The sequence below is a fragment of the Camelus dromedarius genome, chromosome 3 (assembly GCF_036321535.1).
Source record: "Camelus dromedarius isolate mCamDro1 chromosome 3, mCamDro1.pat, whole genome shotgun sequence".
Taxonomy (NCBI): domain Eukaryota; kingdom Metazoa; phylum Chordata; class Mammalia; order Artiodactyla; family Camelidae; genus Camelus; species Camelus dromedarius.
Window position 1 is genome coordinate 116,906,766 of NC_087438.1, and position 14,215 is coordinate 116,920,980.

Below are 14,215 nucleotides of genomic sequence, written 5' to 3' on the forward strand. Positions count from 1 at the left end.
TCAGAAAAAGAAAGGAAAAAATGCAAAGAGAATGTGGCATTGGGAAATTTGCTGCTGACAAAATGAGATCCTGAGGGAACAGTGTATTGGATACTGAAGTGTTGGAGGCTGTGCAGAGCAGACTGGCACTAAGGTTCATTTGATATGGTGTCCCCTGGAAGATGTAGAGGTTACACGGTACTAATTCAAACCTTACGTACATAGCTCTGTACTAACTTCTGTCGTGGTGTCTTATTATTTATTATTTGCAGAGAAATAAGTAGGTCCAGGAGTAATGGAAGAAAGGATTATACATGTATTTTCAAAATGAACCACTAGGGGGCCAGGTGGCAGGGTGACCTCTATACCAGTCCCCGGGGAATACAAAATTATATTCATGGTGGCAGAAACTATTCGTGATGGTAAAATGTCAATGGTGTCCCAGATACTTTCAATTGTAATAGAGTTTCAAACCATAACCTGAAATATTAATATTGTGCTTAAACTTTAACAAATTTTTTCTCAGTTAAATTGCAGAATGATTTATTTGAAAGGGAAAGTTGGACTTACACATACAGCTACTGATTTCAAGGAAAGAAAAATATAGCCACTAAGCTTTTGAGATAATTAACCCCAAGAGATTGAGGTTTCCTGTTGGTTAAGAACTAGTGAGCCACCAAGTGGAAACATTCCATTATTAGCAAACTCCTCATCCAAAAGTGTGATTGTTTTTTTTCCCCAAAATTAATGTAAAAATGTAACTTTATTATATGTTGAAAGGAAATCTGTCTACCTATACATTTCTGTGGTCCAACACTCTATTTCAAAGTCACGATGCATGCTTAATTAGGTTGATTTGTGACAGAAACTGAAAATGCTAACTCTCTCCAGGGCTGACATGGTGAGACATCACACAGACTAATGAAATGCTGAAACTGACGAGAAAAAAAAAACATATTTTAATACATTGAATTGACACATAAGTTGGGCAAGCTATAATTGCGACTCCGTGAGTAGGAAACAGGAAAAAACAAAACAAAACAAAACAAAACAATAAGCTAAGAGAATAAAATAGAACATCATTATTCCAGGAAATATCTTTGAATTTGAGGGTAGAAAATAAAAGGTTCAGAAAGCAAAAATCTGTATATAGAACAAAAATTCTGCTTTTTTTTTTAAAAGCATAGTGCTTATTTTTCCAATATCGAGTTTCTGGCATATTTTACAAAAGTAACTCTCAGTAAATATTTGTTTAAATGATTGAGTTTCAGGCTGGAAAAAAAAGACAAACTGATGTAAGAGAAAGACACTGAGTAGTTTCATTAACATCGATTTCCTGATTTATGTTTCCTCATTTCATTCCAAATATTCAGAATGTGATCATCTTTATATGTAGAAAATATTAGAGGCATTACATTCAGTAAATATTAAAATAGGCAGGTGTGTGTCTCTGTGCTGTGTGTGTGTGTGTGTGTGTGTGTTTGTGTATGTGTTTGTGTGTGATGGCAGTACCAGCAGTGTCTCCAAGCCCTCATGTGGTCTAGTGGTCCAGGCCCTTCCCGCTCTGGTGCGCAGCCGAGAGCTCAGAATCTGCCTGCCAGGTCATGATGCCCCTCTGGCCACTGCCCAGTGCTCCTCAGAGGGCTGACCCGGATCCTCAGCACTGACTCTGGAGGAGCTTCCGGGCTGTCTATTGAGCTCCCTGAGCACCTGACCAGCCCACACACCCCTGACTTAATGCCGATTCTCACAACTGCCCCCCTCTGACCTATCTTCAAGGCCACCAGCCTGAACCCCTGATCACCATTCACCACAGAAACCTCCCAATCATGTTCCATCCTCCTCCTTAAACATCGCAGTTATTTGATGGTACCTTCCCTGTCTCCTCCTGTGCTGTCCTTAACAGCTAACCCTCCTGGGCGTTCTTCTCATTCTAATTCAGTGATTGACAACTTGCCCATCACACCTTCCTCTGATACAATCCCAGTCTCACTTAGTTATTTCAATATCTGCAGAGTTGACCCAGTTAGAACCCTAGCTTCTCAGAGGAGGAGGCTGTCTCAGCTCAAAATCTCAGTCTTCATTCTACCTGCAACCTACTCCCACTGCAGGGTTGTCCATGCTCCAAAACCATCACACGTGATGTTCCTGCCATCATCTTAATGTCAAAGATCTCATGCTCCATCAACGGCCTCATTCTCCTTTTTAGCTCACTCCTTCTCATGCTCTGAAAACAACTCTTCAACCCCATAATCCATTGCCCCTACCAACTCTCAAATGTCTTTTAGTCTCTCCCTGTACCCTTACCTATTGAATTAGATTATGTGGCTCATTTCTATATTCACTTCTTGCATATGCCTGAAAATCCCCTGCCCTCTTCTCTCCATTACTGTAGCCCGATCAAGACCCAATTTTAGTTGAATTAAACACCCAAGCTGTTTCATGTGAACATGTGAATAACTTCCCGTATCTGAGGATACTGCACAGTACTGTAGACTGAACTCACTCTTAATCCATGATCACTAGCTTCAAGGAGTCCATTATTGCTGCATATCAGTAATGCTCCATTTTCCTCCTACTCATGTGGATGACTTCACACCTTTTCATTTCACATGACTTCTTATTTTGCTTGAGAAATAGAACAATCAGAAGACACTTTCCAAATGATTCAACCCCACATATTCAAAACACCTAAATCAGTACAAATATCCTGCTTTGTCTCCATTGTAATTGATGTAGTGTCCACCGTCCTGCCTAAGCCTGCTCCTCTGTTTGTGTGCCGCACCCCAGCCCATCTCTCCTACTGTTTAAAGATGGCCAATTTTGAATGTCCTTCAGGTGCCACTCCATTGCTCTATATTCCTAATACCTTTTATAGGAAAAGTCCATTTCTTTCCCTCCATTCACCTGTGAAATGGGTCTACCCAATATTTTCCACACCATTCTGTCTGACTGCTCTTTTCAAGGGAGTCCTTATTTCCAATTTCCAATTGCAAAGATCAGTTCTCATTTCCTCTAACTATATTTAGCCACATTGTTTGAGATAATATAGCACTGTCTTAATATTCTTAAAGTATTTCCTATTTCCTGTGATGATTTTTATAGCCCTGACTCACTGACTGCCACTTCTTAGTTTTATTTTCCTGTCCTTTAATTTCCTCAAATAGAAGAGTGCCCAGGGTCTCATCTGCAGAACTCCCACTTCCCTGTCCAAGCTCCCTTCAAGGTAACCCATCCAGTTTCCTGCTTTAAATGCCATGTCTTTGTTACTGTAATTCAAACACATATATGAAGCTGAGACCTTTCCTCTAGAATGGAAACTTATGCATCTGAATGCCTCTCTCAGGGTTCCCACTTAGCTATTGCAGCCAACATGCCCAAACTGATTTCTTGATTTCCACCCTTCCCAACCATGCTGCTTTTTACACACATTTTCTCATTTTAGATAAATATATTTCAACATTTCAATGGAGCAAAAAAGAAAGCTTAGCATTATCCTCGACTTCTTTTTATCTCTTGATTCACATCCAGTCCTTCAGCAAAATATTGACTCTTCCCTTTAGAAATATATTCCAAATCTGGCCCTTAATTATCACCATCATGTGACTTCCTGGGGGCAGTGTCAGTCACCACCACCTCTAGGATGTACATCATAGCACCTTCCTCACTGGTGTCCTTGTGTCTTCCCTTGGGGTCATACAACAATATACAGTCTAGGAAAAGGATGGAATGGTTCCTCAAAGCAGCACCTGCCAACTAGAATGGAAGTCTCTTGAGGGCTGGGCATTCCATCTGTTACACTTGGCTTTTCTCTACTGCTGTAGAAGAGGGTTTCACTGTTATGAGAGACTCTTCAAGTATTCTTATGTTATATCTTTCATTTTCTGCAATTACTGTAGCTCATAAACTCCATTTTATTTTCAAATTATTAGCACTCACAACTAACACATCCTTCAGTAGTTTCAGAGAATCATCGACTTTCTATTCCACCTGCCTGATGACTCCAAGACATCAATTATCCCTTTTCCTTTCCCACCAGGTTGCACTTGTGCCCCCCATGCTCCCAGTTTGTAGGCACAGGTGAAAATGAGCTCCTGTCTAACCCTGTGTTGCCTGTGGTCAGGAGATGCCAGTTGAATTCTTATGCCTAATGTCTTAATGTCTTTCTCAAGCAAGCACTTTAATTTCCTCTCTCATCTAATCATAGGAATTTAGATCCAGTCCATCTGTGCAAGTACAGAAACTGATACCATCATCACCTTTCTATTCTCCTCTCTTCATTTTACTTCTTCCCCAGCTCCACACTCCCCCCAACCCCGGATTCAGAATAGAAGAGAAAATGCTTGGGTTGAGGTGTGTGGATATAGCAGGGGAGAAGATAAAGGAGGATCTTCCTCATTGGTGCTGTTTGAGTTCAGTGCAGCATCTCAAGAATTTGGTAGAAATACACATTTGCAGTCCTCATGGGTCATATTGAATTAGAAACTCTAGGGGCAAGAGACAACTATTTTTGTTTTAAACAGCTCTTCAGGAGAGTCTAACATAGCTAAACTCTGGTGCAGATAGTGTGAGAATCACTTTTAGAAAAATACGCATTTTAAGATAACAATGCACAGATAATTTTTTTGCTAAACGCATTTAAATCAAAGGGCTTTTATTTTTATTTTCAGCGATTCTCTTAATTTCCTTTGAGAAAAGAGAAATAGTCTTTCAGACTACTTTTTGTCACTGTTTTAACTTCATGCTTTATTAGTTTATATTGATGACATAGCCATCACTTCATTCTGAGTCAAAGTTAGGGAATTTTCAACTATCCGTGGTGAGTTGTGGGAGGGATGAGAATCTGGGTGCTGGAATACTGTTTTTGTGCTTCAGATTTCACCACATTCTTACTGATTTCTGAGCTTGGATTTTCTCTCTTCATTTGAATTGGACTGTGCTATTTCTGACTCATTAATGCAGTTTAGTTTTTACTCTCCTGTCACTTCCCTAATATTTCCTAATATCTCCTGTCAAGCTCTATTAACCAGAAGTCTAATTTAGCCAAAGGATGAGACAATGTTTTTAATTATGTAGTTTTAAATGAGCACAATGTATGTTGTGCTTAATGTAAATTCTTAAAGAACATGGGCAATTTCAACAATTAGAACACATATGTACTGGCTCATATTAATTTCATGAGTTGTTCATTAATTTCAAAGTTGTTACAACTTGTTACTTACTTGATGTATTTATCCTAGAGAAACCTAACTTGTATCCTTATAACATTCATCCTATCAAAAACATGCTTTATAAAGCATTCAAGATCAAATTCCATAATTTTAAGTTTATTAATGATAGAAAAATAAACTGAGGCATGACAGTAATACCTCTAGCTATCTCATTTTCCCTTTGATGATAAAATTTAAAACAAAGCCTTCTAGACAACCAGAATCATGCTAATAAGGGCCAATAAAATTATCATATTTGACAAAGAATGAATTTTATATATAAAGGTACATTTACCTCATTTATATAATGCTATCCATATTTTTAAAAGTACATTACTTTTGTAAGTAGATTCACAAATATACTAGCACTATAAGGCTTAGAGCCAGAAATTATAACTAAAAGGTCAATATCTTTAAAAGGATGGATTTATTGGTAAGTGAATATAAGATTGCATGCACTCACTAATTTCTAAGGTATTGAAATGATGAGGTTTCTCTTCATTCTCTTTTGAAAATGTCAAATTTTAAAAACTGATTTTATTTTTTTGGTAAACTTGTGTTTAGATTCCTTTGAAATTGCTCAAAGTACTGTCTACTGTACATCTGTGATGTACATGAATGCTTCTTTTCAGTGTGTTTTAAGGCTTTCCTGTATCAGAGCTTTTAATTTTCTTTTTTTATGAATATTCTAAAATTTTGAGGCTGTTTACTGCCCTTCATTAATGCCCGACAGAACTTACTTTAAGCAGCTGGATAAAAGTCAAGCAAGAGTGAACAGTACAAATTGTACTTCTTAATGTTGTGAGGAAGTGTCTACAAAGCTATTTAAAATGGTCTAAAATTACAGGCCCAGATAACTAGGTCACTTCTGTCATTCAAAAGTTGGTAATTTTTAGCAAGTTTTTATTTAAATAAGGCACTGCTTCCTAAAACTTTGCCTAAAGATCCTAAATGAAAACTACCAACTGAGATCTGTGAATTGCAGAAAGAGATAATTACTCTACACTTTCAAAATATAATATTAATGTTGTATGTGTGCAGTAGAAGTAATACAGTGGATACTTACATCACCTCTTCTTTCTAAACCTTCAGATATTATTCAGTTATCCTACAAAATTCCATTATAAAGCAAAATATATGTTTTATAACTGTATGTTCAAATTCTGTCTGAGAATTTCTCAAGGATTTATTTAAAACCAATACCACAATGTTTAAATATCCCATAAAAACACATTCACATTTTTCTACTTTAACTGGAAATAACATATTGTAAGCCATTAAATAAAATTTAAGCTTGAAACAGAACATTGTTTTATTTCAGCCCACATGGCTTTAAAATTCATATATTTTTGTTTAAAAGTAGGAAATTAAGTAATCCTACCTGCAATGATCATTTTTGTCATATTTAATACTTGTGGCATCAGTCTTGCAAAGAAATGACTCATGTGGTGTTTGAAGTTGCTTACAAAGCAACTTGCTGTCAATATTGGTGAACACATGCATATGACATCCTAGAAAAGATTAAAAGGTAATTTTTTACAAAAATGTTCAGGTATTTCAAATATAATGAATGGATTCTTACATGGGGAGGGGAGAAAACTATTTACATGAGCAGGTAGTAGAATTTCTCAGTGTAACAATGTGGAAGGTTCTATTTTCCCAAATATCCCAACTCATTTCCCATGTCGCAACCTGTTCCTACCACGGTATTTCAACACTCCCCTAACTGAGAGTTGAGGACTGCACTTCCCTCCTTGAGTGGAAGCAAGCTGTGACTCTGGGGAAAATATCTTTGACTTTCAAAGCTAAGTTTAAAAGACCTCTGATTGTCTTGGGAAGTTCGCTATTGGAACCCAGCCACCATGCTGTGAGGAAGGCCAAGCCGCATGAAGAAGTTATACTTAGGGTTCTGGCTGGTAGTTGGGTCTGGTTGACTGCCAGTATCAACCACCAGACATGTAAGGAAGTCATTAAAATATGAATATGAATTCTTATTATAAGTTCAAGTATTAATCTTATTAAAAGGAAAGATATTCATTTGTAGGAATTATTAAATGATTTCCTAGTCTTTCTTCTTTAACTATTAAATTTAAAAGTTAAAATGTAACAGTAAATATAATGAAATAATAAAGAAAAATTATTTTAAATAACTAAAAATGAAAATTTAGATGATTACATTGTTCACATGGGAGAATTCTGGCAGAAGAACAAAAAAATGAAATTGAAGAGTGTTTTTGAATTTATGGTTTCTATTTAAAATACGAAAAAATGAAAATAAGTTAAGTAGCTTTTCTGATTTTCCTGAATTAAGAAATTATAATATGTTAATTAGAATTTTAATTACTTGTACTTTTCAGACAGATTAGTAATGGTAAAAAATAATTTCAAATAGCTCCCTTGTATGATAGATTCACACTTACCTTTGGAATAGGAGTGCAGTCGGTATGATTCTGACATGGTATCGGTGAACACCCATTGACATCAGTTTCACAATTTTGTTTGAGAAAGCCTTCTGGGCATTCCCCAGTGTAAGCTCTCATTTTGACTAATTCCCCCTTCCCAACAAGACTGAGAAAAACAATGTTCCATTGACTCCTTACAGAATGGGCCTTAAAAGATGACACACACAAAGAAAATAAATGTGATCATAGGCATGTAGCCAACTTAGTACAGAAAAAGGCTCTAGAGTTCATGAAATCTTTTCTAACACATTTTCCTGGTGTAATTTACATATCATAGAACTCACCCATTGCAAATCTAGAATCCAATAATTTTTGCAAATGTATGGAGCTATTGGACCCTCAGCACCAGTGTTAGCACATCTCCATTAACAAAGAGCTCTTATATGGTCCCTTCTTGTCCCTGGCTCCACCCCCATGTGACAATTCATCTTTCTGTCTCTAGAGATCGCTGTTTCTGGGCATTTCATACAAATAGAATGATAACAACGTACTATCTTTTGTGATTGGCTTCTTTTCCTTAGAATAAAGTTTTTGAGGATTTTTCATATTGTATCACTACCTTGTTACCCTTTACTGCCAAAGAATCAATTCAAAACTATACAATATTTTATTTATTCATTCACAAGTTGGTAAACATTTGGGTTGATTTCACTTTTCAACTTTTTTACTGAGATATAATTGACATATAACATTATGTTAGTTTCAGGCTCATAACATAATGATTCAGTATATGTATATATTGCAAGATCATCACCACCATAAATCTAGTTAACATTCATCATAACACATGGTTACAACTTTTTCAAATTCTTCTTTTGTCATTTCATGTGTTCCCTTGTTTACTTCTTGGTCAGTCCAACTCAAACTATGTCAGTTTTGTTTTTATCAAAAGCCAGTGTTTGTTTTTATCAATTTCTCTTGTCAGTTTCAATGATTTTGCCATTAATCCTTTCTTTTGTGTCTTTTGGGTTCAGTTTGCTCTTCTTTTTCTAGTCATTCAAGGTAGACGCTTAGGCTATTGCTTTAAGACAATTTTATTTCTTAATGTGGAAATTTAAAACCATAAACTTCCCTGGAAGCATTGTTTAACTAAATTTCATAAATTTTGATATGATGTGAATATGTGTATTCCACTGTGATTCTTCTTTGACTCAGGTTATCTTAGAAATTTGTTTAATCTCCAAATATTTGGAGATTTCTTAAAATTTTTCTGTCATGAATTTCTAATTTAATTCTATTAGGGTTGGAGAGAATGTATCATATGACTCTAATTCTTTCAGACTTATTGAGACTAGCTTTGTGGCCAAGTTCACTTGTTGACAGATTGTCTACCAACAGCAGAGTTGAACGTATGCACTCTTGGCACTGATTGCAATTTGAGAGCGGATACCTTCTTAAATTTGTACCCCAGGAAAGTCACGTGCCTTCCACTAACCCCCACCCTAAGATTGTGTGACTAGAACAAATAAAGTAGTGACCTTATGGCCTAAGTCTGGTAGCCCCACTGCAGCTTTCGTAAGAGCAGGATCAATCTGTGTTTCATCGCAAGGTTGAGAGGCATTTGTCAGCTATGGGTCAGCATGATGCTTTGGGCACCCCCTAGTGGCAATGAAAGGTACCTGCAGGACTGGCCTGACAAGCCTTGCCTTACCTGTTAAGTCCTGGGCTTCGAAATGGAACATACTCCTTTACTCCTTGTTGGCCTGATTAGACAATTCACACATGCTGGGGAGAGCTGAATAGGGACATGTTCGACTTCCTGCTAAAAATGGCATACCTGGCCTCCAGAAATTACCTACAGAAAGTAAAAACATATATATATATATATATATGTATATTTCAAGTTCATAAACCTTGTCAACCAATCACTTTATAACCTAAGGCCAACACGTATACAAGTTCATTGGAAAAAAAGCTTTAGACAAAACTCCAACTATTGTTACTTAGCAAGAATATATAAGCCAAAGAAAAGAAAAGAAAAGAAAAGAAAAGAAAAACTTAGAATATATGCTATTAATGGATTTGAAGCTTGAATTGTGTGCCAGATTCTAAAATATAAAGGCAATATAAAATGTTGAATGATAACAGTATTGACATTGTTATATTAAAATGGCTCAGCATCTAACTTCAGTGTATTAGTACCTGGATAATTATTCTGATCACACAAAGAACAATGAATATGTATTTCTCAATGTTGTGATATACTAACATATTATCATATTAAATAATTATAGGAAATAAAATTTAATTATATTTAAGACATAAAGGTTAGTTAGCATCATGGGAAGACTTATTTGAATAATATGACTTCATATGTATGTAATGCTTGCAGTTTCCATGGCACTTACATTCATAATATCTGATAAAATCCTTAAGATAAACCTGAGATGTATAAAACATCACTATTATCTAGTTTTATGTTTGAATTTTTTTTTAAATGAAAAACTCATTTTGCTAGCAGTTAAGCAACTTGCAACATGCCAGACAGTTGGTTGATTAATGCCAGGTTAATAATAAAAATGTGTGCATTCCACTTAATCCTATTATAATTCACCACAACATACACCCTCTAGATTTGTTCTTTAAAAAAGAGATTAAGACTCAAAAATCACTTGATTGCTAGCATTAGTATTTTAGACAGTTAGTTAAGGAGAGGCACCAGGTAGATGAGGTGGAGGAGAGAGAGGATGGTCTCTCCTCTCTAGATATTTTAGATAATACATTGTAGCAACTCTAAAGAATGAGCCACACTCCTCCCAACCCATGGATTTTTGTTCTTGTTGTTTATTTATTTGCTTGCTTATTTAGTGACTTGGATGTGTTAGGTGATTAGATAAGTGGGTGCACCAGGCAGATAAGGTGGAGGAGAGGGAGGAAGGTCCAGAAAATGGTGATGTGCCTGCCTTCAGCATAAAGGGGATTTGCTTCCTCTAAATGAGTGCCAGCAGGAAACCGCTTAGAACCTGACAGCCACAACTGCATGGTAGTGACAAGGACATAACCTGATGTGACCCAATGCTGACCGTAATATAATTAGCATTGTGGTTTAGACACCACCCGCACCCCAGGCCTTTCTGTGTGCATCATGGGTAGGGACATGTGCAAAAGGGGGTGAACAGGGGGAGGAGCCAAGATGGCAGAGTAGAGAGACCCCCAGCTTGCCGTCTCCCACAAATACACCAAGAATTACATCTACAAGCTCACTGAATCACACAGAACAACTAATGAACTCTGGCAGAGTGTCTCTCATTTCAAAATACAAGATGGTTCTCAGAAAATCTGGTAAGAAATAAAAGAAAAAACTCAGTGCAGGACCAGTCTTGCAGGGACTGACTGGCACAGGAAGAAAGGTGCCCTCACCCTGGGATGCCCTCTCTATAGCCAGGTGGTCAGTGGGGACAGAAGCGGGGCTTCTGAGGTTCAGAGGAGAAAGTGGCAACTGTGTGGCAGAAAGAACTATGGGGGACTGATGCAGAGGGTCCCTGTGACCCCCCAGCCCTAGATGCAAGCCAGCAGGGACAAGCCAGGACTGGCTTCAGGAGATTGGCGAGCAGCCCAGGCAGAGGGCTGGGCCCCAGGGCACAGAGGCAGCCTCGGGGGACTGGAGGGTGGTGTGACTTCTGGCTGGGGGTGTTTGTGGAACAGAACAACCTGGGACCCTCATAAAAAAGCACCACCTCTGGTGTGAGTGAGGGGAGGGGCACAATGAAGCCATGCCACAGCTGCTTTCTCTGCTTCTCTCCATTGTTACTGCATCCTCATAAGGGAGGTCGGGCTTGGTCATAGCCATGACTGCTGTGGGGAGGCAGGGCTGAAGCTGAATCCATACCCAGCGGCCCTGCAACCAGGGGCACAGGCAGGACGGAGATTTGTTTACAGTCCCAGGCAGAGAGGGCAGGTTTGCTCTCTCTGGACCTTCTGTGGACCCACGCTGCTGGGATGAGCATGCAGTGAGCGGAGCCCTGACCCATGGCATGGGCGGGCACAGGCATTCACAACAGGCTGGTGGGCCCTACTGTGTCTGGGGTGGGGCTGGATTCGGCACTGAAACCCTGGCATGCCACAGACCCAGGCATGCGACTGCATTCTAGCTACAGCGGTTCCTAGCTCCTCATATTGGCAGATCTGGACTCGTGGTTACTGGGGCTCCGAACCTGGGGGACAGCAGAGCTGGTGGTTGACATTCCTGCAGCTAAGGTGGAGACAAAGTAAGTGTCAATAAAGAGCATTTTGTCAGCCCTCATACCAAGTGACATATAACTGCCAAGTGGGCATTTCCTGCCTACTCCCTTCCCAGCTGCAGTGCTCCCACCCAGCCCACCACACAGCACAGCTCACAAATGGGTATAGAAACCAATATTCTAGGGAGCAGACTTGGGTCTGACAAGGCTGTGACAACTACAGAACAAAAAAGGAGGTCCAGCTCAACAACAACAATCAAGGCAGGCACTGAATACCACACCCCTAACCACAGCTCCAATCAAAAGGAGAACAGCCAACACTCACGGAAGAAAGGCATGGCAACCGTCCATACGAAGCACAGCCATGGCAAACAAACTATTAGATGCATGAAGTCTACACAGGAGCACTCCCACTTTAAATAAAAATAAACAAACAAAAATAAAATAGCCCTTCAATACCACAGTAGATAATGGATGTTCCTAAATCCATAGAGCTGGGAAAATACAAGTAAAATGAAGAAGCAGAGGAACCACTCCCAATTAAAAGAACAAGAGAAATCCCATGAAAAAACAATGAATGAAATAGACCTCAATAGTCTGCTAGATCATGACCTCAAAAAGGGAATGATCAATGCACTGAAGGAACTAAGAGACTATCAATAGAGACAGAGAATACTTTAAAAATGAAATTGAAACTATAAAGAGGAGCCAATTAAAAACAGAAAACCCAATGTCTGAGATAAGAGCCAAGATAAAAGCTGTCAAAAGCAGACTAGACAAGGCAGAGGAATGAATATGTGACTTAGAAGACAGGACAGCAGAAGTCAATCAATCAGAACAGCAGACAGAAAAGCAAATAAGAACCAGTGAAAGCAACATGCGATAATATGAAGCATGCTGACCTATGCATAACAGGGGTCCCAGAAGAAGAAGAAAGAGAAAAGTAGGTTGAAAATGTATTTTAAGAAATCATGACTGAAAACTTTCCAAACGTATAGAAGGAAACAGATATCCAAGTACATGAGGCACAGAGATTCCCAAATAAGAAGAACCCAAACGGACATACACCAAGACATATTATAATTAAGTAGAAAGAAAGGATTCTAGAGGCAGTAAGAGAAAAACAAAGAGTGAGTTACAAGGCAACCTCCATAAGGCTTTTAGCTGATTGCTCTACACAAACACTGCTGGCTAGAAAGGAGTGGCAAGATATATTCAAAGTCCTGAATGAGAAAAAGCTGCAACTTAGGATGTTCTGTCTGGCAAGACTATCCTTTAGAGTAGAAGAGAGATAAAGAATTTCACAGACAAGCAAAAACTAAAATAATTCAGCAATCCTAAATCCATATATTAAAAGAAATATTGAAAGATCTGCTTTAAATAGAAAAGAAACAGGAAGCTACAGAAATGAGAAAACCATAATTGGAAATGGGATAACTACAATGAGTTGCAAGAGAGTAAACATGAAGATGAAAAAATAAAGAATATAAAAAATCATAGAAAGGTGGGAGAGGAGAGCAAGAAAATATAGATTTCTCTCTCCCTTTTTCTCCTTTATTTTTCTTCTTTTTTTTAGGATGTGCTTGGCCTACATGACTATCAGTCTAAAGCAAACAGATATAGTAAGGGTAACCACAAATCAAAAGCATACAACAGAGTCACAAATGCCAAAAAGAAACCAAGCTAATACAAAAGAAAGTTATCAAACCACAAAAAGGAAAATAAAAAGGAAAAGAAAGAAATAAAGAAGAAATACCAAGTAACTGGAAAACAAAGTTCAAAATGGCAGTAAACACACATCTATCATCACCGTAAATGTCATTGGACTAAATGCTCCAATATAAAGACACAGAGTGGCAGCTTGAATAATCCAACAAGAGCCTACAATGTGCTGCCTACAAGAGACACACTTTAGAGTGAAGCACACACATAGATTGAAAGTGAGAGGAGGGAAAGATCTTTCATGCAAATAGAGAGTAGCAATACTCATATCAGACAAAATAGACTTTAAAACAAAAGCCATAAAGGGAGATAAAGAAGGGTACTGTATAATGAGGAAAGGAGCAATACAAGATGAGGATATTATGCTCATTAACTTATATGCACCCAATAAAGTAGCACCTAGATACATAAAACAAATACTAACAGACATAGAGGGAGAAATTAATGGGAATATAATCACAGTAGGAGACTTTAACACCCCTGTAAGACCAAAACAAGCAATTCTCCAATGAAGACGTACAAATGGCAAATAGGCACATGACAAAATGCTTAATATTGCTAATTATCAGAAAAATGTAAATCAAAACTATGAGATATCATCTCAGACCCAGTCAGAATGGTCATCATCCAAAAGTCCACCAATAAATGCTGGGGAGGCATG

General features: G+C 38.0%; 1 pseudogene; it reads right to left on the reverse strand.

Annotated features, from left to right (window-relative positions):
* Nucleotides 1–6,579: 6,579 nt before the first annotated feature.
* LOC135321032 (ubiquitin-conjugating enzyme E2 D2-like) overlaps nucleotides 6,580–14,215 on the reverse strand; it is a 31,463-nt pseudogene continuing 23,827 nt past the window's right edge.